Here is a 12,056-nt window from a genome sequence, read left to right on the forward strand (position 1 = left end):
AAAAATATATAAAGTAAAATATTTTTTAAAGTATTCAAGTTTTTAGAAAATTTTGACTTTCCAGTTGGCAACAGGACCACAATGTGCCAATAGAGCAAATCAGGAGTAAGGCATGTAGGCCCCCATCCTGTTTCAAATCTGGTGTTACTGTAGAATACTGTAGAATACTGGGATTCTTACAAGAATCTCACATAAAGCCCAAGAACATATTCAATTATGTACAAAACTACCCTATGTACTTTGGGTTTTTTTGTTTTGTCTTTTTAAGCAGCAATCAGACTTTTAACCTAATAAGAGAATCATTTTAGAAGTCATAATAGCTGGGATAGGTGCGGTGGGGCACAAGTGTAACTCAAAAACTCAAGAGGAAGAGGTATGAGGATGGTAAGCTTGAGGTCAGGCTGGGCAACTTACCAAGAACCTGTCTCAAAATTAAAAATAAAAAGGACTGTGGCTGGGGTTAGGTGGTAAAGAACCTTTGAGTTCAACCCCCAGTTTAACAACAACAACAAAATCCCACAGTGGTATTCATCTTTCTTTTCGACTGAAAGGGTAAAGTACAAGGGGTCACCACAACTTGTTACAGACTAAAATCCAACTAATAATTCCAACACCACCTGCTGTTCTAGCAGGGAAGGCTACAAGGAGGTCTAGTGGTGTTATCCATTTCCTCAGCACAACAGTCACATGGGCAGAATACTACTTCCAAATGAGTGACATCATCAAGGTAGCTTGCAATGTACAGAAAGCAACACTTAAAAATCACTTTATCGCGATGGGGATGTGGCTCAAGCAGTAGCGTGCTCGCCTGGCATGCGTGCGGCCCGGGTTCAATCCTCAGCACCACATACAAACAAAGATGTTGTGCCCGCCGAAAACTAAAAAATAAATATTAAAATTCTCTCTCTGTCTCTCTCTCTGTCTCTCTCTTTAAAAAAAAAAATCATTAAAAAAATTTTTTAAAAAAATCATTTTGTCTTGGCTAGTTGAGCAGTCCGTGCTTTCACATAAGTCTTGAGCTGGTCCACCATCTTGTTGATCTTCCATTCCAGCCTGGCATATCTGGCAAACTCATCCATCTTTTTGACCATGGAGAACAATTGCTTCATATCCTGGATCTCTGCCCTCATCTGCGGCTCTGGCTCTGCATCATTCTGCAGCACTCTGGACATGAAGGAGGACAAGGTCAGAAGGAGGATCAGAAGGACATTGCATCCAAACAGGAAGCAGAGGACCAGCAGCCACGTCCAGCTCTGGGACTTGGTCAAGTTCTTCCATTGTTCCAAGATACTCCCTGCAGCCCAGGCACCTCTAAGAGAAGCTCCAAGGGGACCTCATCAGTAGGCGTACCCGCAACTGCGCACTGAGTCCCACTAGCCCTGCTTCCTTGATTGAGGTTTGTAAAATTTATTCCTACACACATTACATATTTGATGCTTTCTTTAATTGTTATAGCCCAACTTAGATTATGGATCAGCCCAATAAGCACCCTATAAAATGGAGGATATTAATAGATAAGACAAGATTAGATAATAGGATAAATAATGTTAAGTTATCCTGACTGTACTTAAAAGAATTTAGCCTTTGGCTGGAGTTGTGGCTAAGTGGTACAGCGCTTACCTAGCATTTGTAAGACACTGGGTTCAATTCTCAGTACCCCATATAAATAAAGTCTATTGACAACTTAAAAACAAAACAAAACAAAACAAAACCTTGCCTAAGTGACTCCATTTGGAACTTCCAAAATGTAACCCTAGTTATATAACTTATTTCTTATAAAAGTTGTTTATTTTTGTACTGCATGTGTTTGGAACAAGGATGTGGTTATATGCATTGGGTGGCTGATTGTTAACTTTAGCTTCTGTGTCCTCCTTGCTTGCTTGCATCTACATTTTCCAGGATGTTGTTTTTCCCCTTATAAACCCCATAGAACTTGCACCCTGTACTGTTCCTGGCAGAAACAGTTTGGGTCCATCAGGGAGCAGTCGCCAGCTAGCTAAATAAAGACTCTCCAATTTGGAAAAAATTCAGTTGAGAGTGTTTTCCGAGCTATAGACCCATAACAAAATGGTATCTTTTTTTAAAATCTCTATTTATGAGCATTCACTTCTACCATATATACAATTGATTTTTATTTGTAGGTTGATCTTGAATCCTGCAATTTTACTATTACTTCCAGACATTTTTAAAAGATTCAGTGATTTTTACTATAAATGTTCATGTTTTCTGCAAATAAAGTTAATTTATTTTTTTAATTTTTCATTAGTATGATTTTTAGTGTTTTTCCCCCCTTAACTGAGTACATCGACAGACTCTTTAGTAGCAAACAGAAAGAAATGATATGTACAAAACCCCATTTGTTTCTGAGGATTTGGTTAAGTATTCAGTCTATTGTCATTAAGTATTGTGTTTCTGATAAGTTTTTAATAGATTCCCTGTGTCAGATTGAGGCACTTACTTTCTATTCCTAGTTTGCTAAAATTTTAAACAGAAGTTGATATTGGGTTACTAGGAAATACTTTTCTACACTTATTGATTTTACGAATATATATGTGTATATGTATATGCATATTACATATATATGTCATTTTATATCATTGATATGGAATTGCATTGATCAATTTTGGAATGTTAAATCAACTTTGCATCTCTATGAAAAACTTTGGTATGATATATTAACCTATTTCGTATATTGTTGAATTTTCTTTGCCAAGTTTTGGTTAGAATTTTTGCATCCAAGATCATTGTGTGGGGGGTTGGGGTGGGAGTGTTGGGGGGAATCATTAGGGAATTAGTGATCTTAGTTTATAATAATATTCTCTTGCAATGCTCATTCCTGGTTTTTTTTTCATGAAAATAATCCTGGACCCATTAAGTGAGTTGAAAAGCACTTCATCTTTCTTTATAGTTTTGTGTAAAATTTTATTACTTCTTCCTTTTGTAATTGGAATTCAATATTGTTGCCACTTGAGATTGGATTGTATTGGTACAAGGGTTTTTAACTAAAATTTCTATTTCTTTTATAGATACAAGACAATTGACCAAATCTATTTCTTCTTGAGTAAATTTTGGTTTATTTTGAACTTTGTAAGAATTTATTCATATTATAATAGTTGTCAAATTTATTGGCATAAAGTAATTCATAATATTTTCTGATTCTTTTTTTGAGGAGAATATGGTTGAGTGCTTGTTTGTAGATATTCTGTCCATGGAAATAGACATGGAAGCATTTCTCCTGGTGAGCAAATTCCCAGGGGTGTTAACTGGTGCCCTGATTCCCACAATTGGCATACCCAGCCTCCTCCCTGTGAGGTAATTAGACAACTAAGCAGTCACTATCTGGTCTCCTTAACAATGTCCTTGGAGAGAAATTACTCTGTGTTTGTATTAAGGGGATCTTACCTCAGTTAGCTAGCACTTGGGTTAAAGAAATACTAATTAGAATATAGTCATAGTAACAGGAAGTATATATTCTTTGAGTTATAAACTCCCAGGCAGGGAAGAGTGGTCATTTCACTTCTGTACTTCTCCATCATCACTTCATTTTGCTCCTCTCCACTCCTCCTGTTTGCTTGTACTTGTGTGTCTGTGTCTGTTCTTTGTGCACCTCCTTACAGGTATTCCTCCACAGGTGTTCCTTTACACTTGATATTGAACCCAGAAGTGCTTAACCAGCGAACCCACATCCCTATCTCTTTTCATTTTTTTTTTTTTATTTTGAAACAGGGTCTCACTAAGTTGCTTAGGGTTTTATTAAGTTGTTGAGGCTGGCCTGAAACTTGCAATTCTTCTGTCTCAATCTCCTGAGCCATGGGGATTACAAGAATGTGCCAACAGGACAAGTTGACTTTTCATTTAATATCCATAGAATATTTAGTGATATAATGTCTCACATTCCTAATATTGGTAATTTGTGTCTATTATTAAATTTACTTATCATTCTTCTAAAGATTTATCAAGGTTATTTTATTTGTTCTAGAGACAGCTTTTGTTTTTATAGATTTTAGAAGTGTTTTACTTAATTGATTTCTGTGCTGATGGTTCTTTTTTCTCTGACTTCATTAATTTCTTGTTTGTTTTTATTTTCTGCTGTTAAGGTGGAAATTTTATCAATACAAACTAATTGTCAGATAATACATGCAGTAACATGTATCCACACCATACCTACCTCTCTATTACATCACATACTTTCCCCTGTGATTTTCATCTTGCATTAGTGGGACACATTTGCTGCAATTAATGACCCCAAATTGGCACTACATTATTAGCTCTATTCCATAACTTACATTGTTTCACTCTGAGTTATGCAGTTTTGCGGCTTCTGATAGAAAGCATAATGATAGAATGCATTCACCACCCTAAAATCCCCTGCCATTCATCTATTTATCCTTCCCCTCTTTCCTCCTAAACTCCTGGTAACTATTGAGTTTTCTAAATCTCTGTATGAATTTACCTTTTCCAAAATGTTGTATAGTTTAAACTTTCTAGTATATAGCATTTTTAGACTACCATCTTTCATTTACTAGTATACATTTATAATACCTCCATGTCTTTTTATGGATTCATACCTCATTTATTTTTATTGCTGAGTAATATTCTGTTGTATGCATGAAGTACTGTGTGTTCATCTATTAACCAGGACAAAGACATCTGGGTTGCTTCCCATTTTGTGATTATCAACAAATCTTCCATAAATATTCATGTGCAGGCTTTTGTTGAACATAAATTTTTGACTCATTAAGACAAATACTTAGGCATGAAATTGCTGGATTATAAAGTAAAACTATGTCTTTGCAAGAAACTTCAGAGTGGTCTTCCAAAGTGAATGTACCACTTTTCATTCTGACCAACACCCATGAAAGTTCCTTTTACTTCATATTCTCACTTGTATTTGATATTGTCATTTTTCAAAAAAAAATAGCCACTTCAATTGTGGCATAGTAGTGTCATGTTGAAAATCCCTAATGACACATAGTATTATATAGTTTTCAATAAGCTTTTGTTCCATGTGTAGATTTCCTTTGGTAAAATGGGTTTTCAGGTTTTTTAAAAAAATCTATTTACTAATTGTGTTTTTTCCTTATTATTGTATTTTTGGAGTTACTTTTATACTTTGGATGCAAGTTTTAAGAAGATATTTGTTGTGTAAATATATTTTCCCAGTCTATGATTTGTTTCTTTATTCTTTCAAAATTTTTTTCCAGAGTAGTAGTTATTGATTGATTGATTGATTGGTTCATGCATTATTTGTGATGGTATCTCACTATATTGCCTAGGCTTGTTTTAAACTACTGGACTCATATATTCCTACCACCTCAGCCTTCCAGGTGCTTAAAGGTTTTCATTTTATCAAACTTACAATTTACTAGTATTTTTTTTCATGAATTATATTTTGCTATTGAATTTTAATATCCACTGTCAAATTCAAGGTCACCTAGACATTTTGTGATGTTATTTTATAAATGTCTTATATTAAAATTTGGGTTTTGAAGTTTAACTCATGGAAGTAGAGAGTAAAATGATTGTTACAAGACACTGGCAACAAAACAGACATGTCCTTAGTGGAATACCATAGAAGACACAGAGATAAATCCCTACATGTACAGTCATCTGATCCTTGACAAGATATCAGAAACATACACTGGAGAAAAGACAGCCTTTTTACAAGTGGTTTTGAGAAAACTGGATAACATATGCAGAAAAATTTAATGAGAACCTTATTATATATTTCAAAATAACTAAAAGTAAGTTTAACATGTTTTACCAGAAAAATATCAGATCATTGAATGACTAGATAGATATGTTAATAAGCTTGACCTCTTAATAATTCCATATTGTATACATACATAAAAATCATGTTACCCCATAAATATTTATAATTATGAGTTCCCAATTTAAAATAATGTTAATAATGTTAATAAAAATTACATCTAAGATGCAGGTTGAATAAATATTTATTGAAAGGAGTAAGGATTGTTTTAGTGTTATGGTTTGGATCTAGTGTTATGGTTTTGGATCTCAAAGGGCTCATGTGCTGAAAGCATGGTCCCCAGTGCATCAAGTTGCACAGATGGGGATTTTAGGAAATTATTGGATCCTAAGTTCTCTAACCTCATCAAAGGATTAATTTATTGATAGCTGGATAGACTTCTGGGAGGCAGAACCTAGTTGGAACTAGTAGGTCACTTGTGAACTAACCTGGAGATTATCTTCTCCATTGCCTGTTTCTTTGATTCTCTTTCTCTGCTCCCTGGCTGCCCTGAACTGAAAAAGCTTTTTTTTTTTTTTTCCACTAAATGCTTCCACCATAATATTCTTCATCACCTCAGGCCCAAGAAATGGAACCATCCAGCCAAGGACTTCAACCTCTGAAACTGTGAGCCAAAATTAATCTTTCCTCTTCCAATTTGTGTCAGGTACTTTAGTATCAGCAATGAAAAACTGAATAGCACAGATCATATCTTGATTAATTTTTTTTTCTTTTTTTTCCCGCTGCTGCTGCTTTTTTATCTCTCCTTTTCCTCTTCCTCTATTTTCAACATAAAATATACAAAGATTTTACTTGGTGTGGAGAAATTATCTTTCCTGTATTGAATTGCCTTTGCTTTTTTGTAAAAGAACAGTTAACTGTGTTTATGTGCTTTCATTTCTGGATTCTCTGTTTTGTTCCATGGATCAATTTGCAAGTCATATAAGTGTTGTCTTCTTCTCCAATATTGTTGACTATATGGGTCTTAAGCCTTTCTATAAGAACTTTAGAATAAGTTTGTTAACTTCCACAAAATAAATTTTTTGGTGTTTTCACTGAATTGTATTAAATGTATAGATCATTTTGAAGAGAAATGACCTCTTGACAGCATTGGTTTTTCTCATCTATGAGCATGAAACATCTTTTAATTTGTTTAAATCTTCTTTGATTTTTTTCAGTTGAATTTTTAAATTTTACTCATATAGACTCTGACTATATTTTACCAGATTATATCAAAGTATTCATTTTCTTGATACTAATGCAAATAGTATTGTGTTTTTAATTTCAAATTCCCATTGTTCATTGAAGGTATATAGGAAAGTAGTTGACTTTGTATAGTAACTTTATATCATGGAACATTGTATAACCATTTCTTAATTATAGAAGTTTTTCTGGTTGAATCTTTGAGATTTTCTACATAAAAAATCAAGTCATCTGTGAATAAAAGCATTTAATTTCTTTATTCCAAATTTGTATACATTTTTTTTATTTTTGTTGTTTTACTGCATTAGCTAAGAATCCAGGAACAGTAAAATGGGGTATTCATGCCATCCTCCTGATCTTAGGAGCAATCATTCAGCTGTTCACATCATGTATTACATTGCTGTTGGGTTTCTTATTTTTTTTTTGATAGATTTTTAAATCTAATTAAGGAATTTCCATTGTATTCCTAGTTTCCTGAAAGTTTAGTCATGAATGAGCATTGAAGTCTGTCAGATGCATTTTCTGGACCTTTTTATGTGATCAAATGATTTTTCTTCTTTAGTGTGATTGATGAGTTAATTACTTTAACTATATTTTGAATGTTAAGCTAGTCTTGCACACCTGGAGTAAATGTCACTTGGTCTTGGTGTAGAATTGTTATTATGTATTGCTAGAATCTGTTTGCCAATACTTTTTTTGAGGATTTAAAAAAAAATCTTATGTTCCTGAAAGATATTGGTCAGCATGTATTTTTTTCTAATTTTGCCTTTATCTTGTTTTGGTATTTAGCCCCATGGAATAATTTGGGAAATGTTCTATGTTCTTCCATTTTCTGGAAGAGATTATAAGTCATTGTCATCATTCCTTCCTTAAATTTTTGGTATAATTTAACAGTGAAGTTATCTGCACCTATTGTTTTTTTCATTGGAAGGCTGTTGATTATTCACCCTTTTTTTTTAGATATAAACCAAACTTACTTAACATTATCTATTTCTGCTTTTGTGAATGCTGTAGACTGAGTTAGTATCCCTTTAAGATATATTAGTTGAAACATTGTCTCTTATGTGATGATATTAGGAGGTAGGGACTTTGAAAGGCAGTTAATTTCTGAGGGTGGAACCTCATGAGTGGGATTAGTGCATTGATAAGGGAAGCCACAGGGATCCTCACCCCTTCTGCCATGTGAGAACACATTCATCCATATTGCAGGAAGTGGATCCTCATCAGACACTGAAACTGCTGATGGCTTGCATTGATTTTGAACCCACTCATCCTCCAGTAAGATGAGAAATAAGTTTCTGGTCAATTCAAAATAACATCAATCCACCCTGTTTGTGTTTTTCTGTCACATAGCTTCATGAATATATGAAGACACTGCATTTTGGTATTTTGTGTCTTTCAAGGAATCAGTGCATTTTAAAATTCATAAGCATACATAATTTTCATAATATTTTTGATAACTTTTAAATGTCCATGACATCAGTGGTGATAAACTTCTTTTATTTCTGACATTAGTAGTTTTAAAATATTTTATGTCTGTTTCCTCTCCTCTTATCTTTCCTTCTCCTCTACCTTTTTTTTTTTCTTCTCTCTTTGCTGTTTTCCCTTCTCTTTCAGTTACCTTGGCTTGGGTTTTATCAATTTTATTGGTCTTTTCAAAAAATGAACTTTTAATTTTGTTGACCTTTTGATATTGCTTTCCCTTTAAAATTTTCACTGATTCTTGTTCTAATTTTTGTTTCTTTTTTTTCCTGCTTTATTTAGGCTCTTTCTCTATTTTCTTAAGGTGAATGCTTAAATTATTAGTGTTATATTTTTTCCAGTGCTAAACTCTTACTTCTAATTACTGTTTTCTCTACATCCCTCAAATTTTGACCAAAAGTTTTAATTTTCAAAATGCTTTCTAATTTCTCTTGAGACTTTGGCTTATGTGTTATTTTGAAGTCTATGGTTTGATCTTCAATATTTTGGGAATTTTGGTGTATTATTCTGATATAGTTTTCTACTTTACTCTGTTGTTGTCCAAGGATGTGTTTTGTGTGATCATTATTCTTTTAATTTGTTCAGTTGTGTTTTATATCCTAGCATACGATCCATCTTGGTTGGAGTTCTATGTGAGCTTGAGAAGAATGTCAGTTGTGCTATTGTTGGATGAAGTATTCTATAAATGTCAGTTATTTCCAGTTAATGAGCAAGCATCACTCATCATACTTGGCCTCTTTAGACTGAAATATATGGAAATGTTATTCTCTTGAGAGTGGGAAACATAGGATAAACTAGCCAGAAAAGTGGGTGTGTACCTCTCCCTCCCTAGCATTGCTAGTAGCCAGCCAGGTTTAAGATTTACTGTCCTTGCCTGCACTTCCCTGTATTACCACCAGAGCAGCCTGGACGTGGGGCTCTGCAGGTGTGTGGGGCAAGGAGTGCAAAATGGCAGATGAGTGGATGTGTCTGCAAGTTCCACCTTCGCCCCACATCAGAGAGGAGAGAAAAGGCTGGGAGGATGTGTGCCAAGAGAGCTCTGCATTGAGTGAGATATTGGATGTGGGATGGAGGAACCTCAGATAATGTGGACGTGAACCCTGTTCCTGGAACGTTGCTCAGGATGCTCACTCTTTTGAAATTGCAGACCTGCAGCACAGTAGTGGTGGGGGGTACTTGTAAGTACAGCAGATATTTTAAACTTACATTGAAAACTTAGAAATTGGGTTGTTATTGTTAATAAATATTGACAAATGTAATCATTGGTCTGTTTCTGAAAATGCAGCTTTAAAAGTATCTCCATTTCCCACCACTAAAATTGTTTTTCCTCTTGTTGCATCAAAAGTATAAGAAGCATGTTTTGACTTTTGTGAATCTAAATGTAGGCTGCTGTTTTGTATATTCTTTGAGTAAGTGCAAGTTCTAGTGAAACCTCAGATTAGCGCTAGAATATTGACAGGTGAGATGAGGTGAGTGCACATAATAGGAATTTGCAACTTATGCCATTTCATTACAAATGTGTTTCATAGGAACTATGTAAGAAAAAGTAATAGAGGAACTGGCTCTGTCCTGCATAGTGTAGATCCTTGCAGTTGCTACTCTGCAGAGTAGAGTGGACCAGAGAACTCTGGCACTGCACTGGCAGGCACAGAATCAGGTACAAGAATAAATCAGGATTTTTTGGCATTTTTCTGGGAGACTTCCAGCTCCTCTCCCTTGAGGGCTTTTGCTTAGTTGAAAATGGTTTGTCATTCAGGTTGTTTTAAATGTTCAAATGCTTGTATTTTGTGATTTGTTCTATTTCTGATTTTTGTGGGTTCAGGGTAGTCATGTTGATTGCTCTGCTCTGCATTAACCCTATGATATGGTAGCCAAATGCTTCCAGCAGACCTCAAGGCATTTTAATCTGACAATTTAAAAAAAAAATGGTTTAAAAATCTGGATCACAGGCCTTTTCTTTTCTTCGGGAATTTTTAAAATATTCCTCATGTCTTTCACTCTCTCCATTCCTCATTAAGTTTTTTTAATTAGTTGTGGCTGGGCCTGGTGGTGCACTCCTGTAATCCTAGGGGCTCAGGAGGCTGAGTCAGGAGGATCATGAATTCAAAGCCAGCCTTAGCAACAGTGAAGCACTTAGCAACTCAGGGAGACACTGTCTCTAAATAAAATACAAAATAGGGCTGGGGATATGGCCCAATGGTTGAGTATCCGTAAATTCAATCCCTAGTACCATCGCCCACTCAAAAAAAAAAAAGCACATTGTGGGCAGGAGGACAAATTAATGTGATTTTCAAGAAAGTCACATTGCTGCCATGTATTCAGATTAAGTTTTGTCATCATGGGAAAGTTTAGCCTGAAGGGAAAGGCATTGCAAAGTTACTCTTCCATCATTCATCCCTCTGTGCCAAATGGCTTACTGGTTTCATTTCACTCATTTAAGACCATAGTGTATGTGAGTCCCTGAAACAGATGAACATGCAAATACCGACCTGCATTTCAGACACAGTTTTAATTTAGCTTTGTGTAACCACCTCCACAAATTAATTAAAATGGGACATTTACATAAAACCTAATCATTAAGTCCTGCAAGAAAACATTGTTATTTTGCTAAGAGATTTAAAAATAACTAGACTAATTAATTTGCTTATAGAAATGAATTACCAGATAATTCCACACTCAGTCACTGAAGTACAATTAAAAAGTAAGTCACTGGATGTCACTCTTACCTGGAGGAAATGTGGCTTCTGAAAACTTTGCCATGAGAGGAGCAGACGGCTTTGCTGCCTTTCCTGTTTCCTTAGTTTTAATTGCATAATATTAATGTTGTTAACAGTTTTATTCTTTGTTTTCCATTGGTATTGCATTCCCTGGAACCTAAGGGGGTGCCCCCTCTGACACTGAGCATTCTTGCTAAAGAGTCACATGTGCAGGTGCTCTGTGGGGAGGGGCAGTAAACTTGCCTGCAGTGAATGTGTTTCTATGCTCAGCTTTCTGTGGCTCTCTGGATGACTCTGTAAATTTCAGTGCTAGCTTTTTCATGTATCACCTCTTTTTTAATTTGTTGTATTTAGTACTCAAATTAATGTTAAAAAAATAAATTGACATTGCCATGAACATTTTAGATAATAAGGTCAATCTCCATAGGGAAGAGATGGCTATTGATATAATGTCAAGATTATATTTAAATGGCTTGTGGCTTCAAAGGTTCACAGAGACTAGAAAAATTACATTTGATAATTCCTTAGGGCTCCCATTCTGATAGTACAAATTGTGGAAGTAGAAATAATGGAGAATAGGACTGGGGCTGTAGCTCAGCAGCAAAGTGCTTGCCTAGCATGCACGAGGTAGTGGGTTTGATCCTCAGAACCACATAATAATAAACAAATAAAATAAAGGCATTCTGTCCATCTACAACTATAAAAAAAGAAATAATGGAGAATAAATGTTATTAATCTTATTAGGTAAGATAGATAAGCTAATATTTCTTTGTTTTCTGAGGATTTGGGAACTATTTGTGTTTGTGTGTGTTTGTGTGTATGTGTACACAAGTAAGACACTTAAAACTTGTATTTGAAATCTGTTATTACCAAGTCATTAAGAGCTATTCTCATGTCTGTGCTAT

The 12,056-nt window shown here is 34.8% G+C and overlaps 1 pseudogene; it reads right to left on the minus strand.

The window, feature by feature from the left end:
- Positions 1 to 528: 528 nt before the first annotated feature.
- Positions 529 to 12,056, minus strand: part of LOC144250376 (guided entry of tail-anchored proteins factor 1 pseudogene) — a 138,043-nt pseudogene continuing 126,515 nt past the window's right edge.

Source organism: Urocitellus parryii, chromosome 1 (genome assembly GCF_045843805.1).
Source record: "Urocitellus parryii isolate mUroPar1 chromosome 1, mUroPar1.hap1, whole genome shotgun sequence".
Classification (NCBI taxonomy): Eukaryota; Metazoa; Chordata; class Mammalia; order Rodentia; family Sciuridae; genus Urocitellus; species Urocitellus parryii.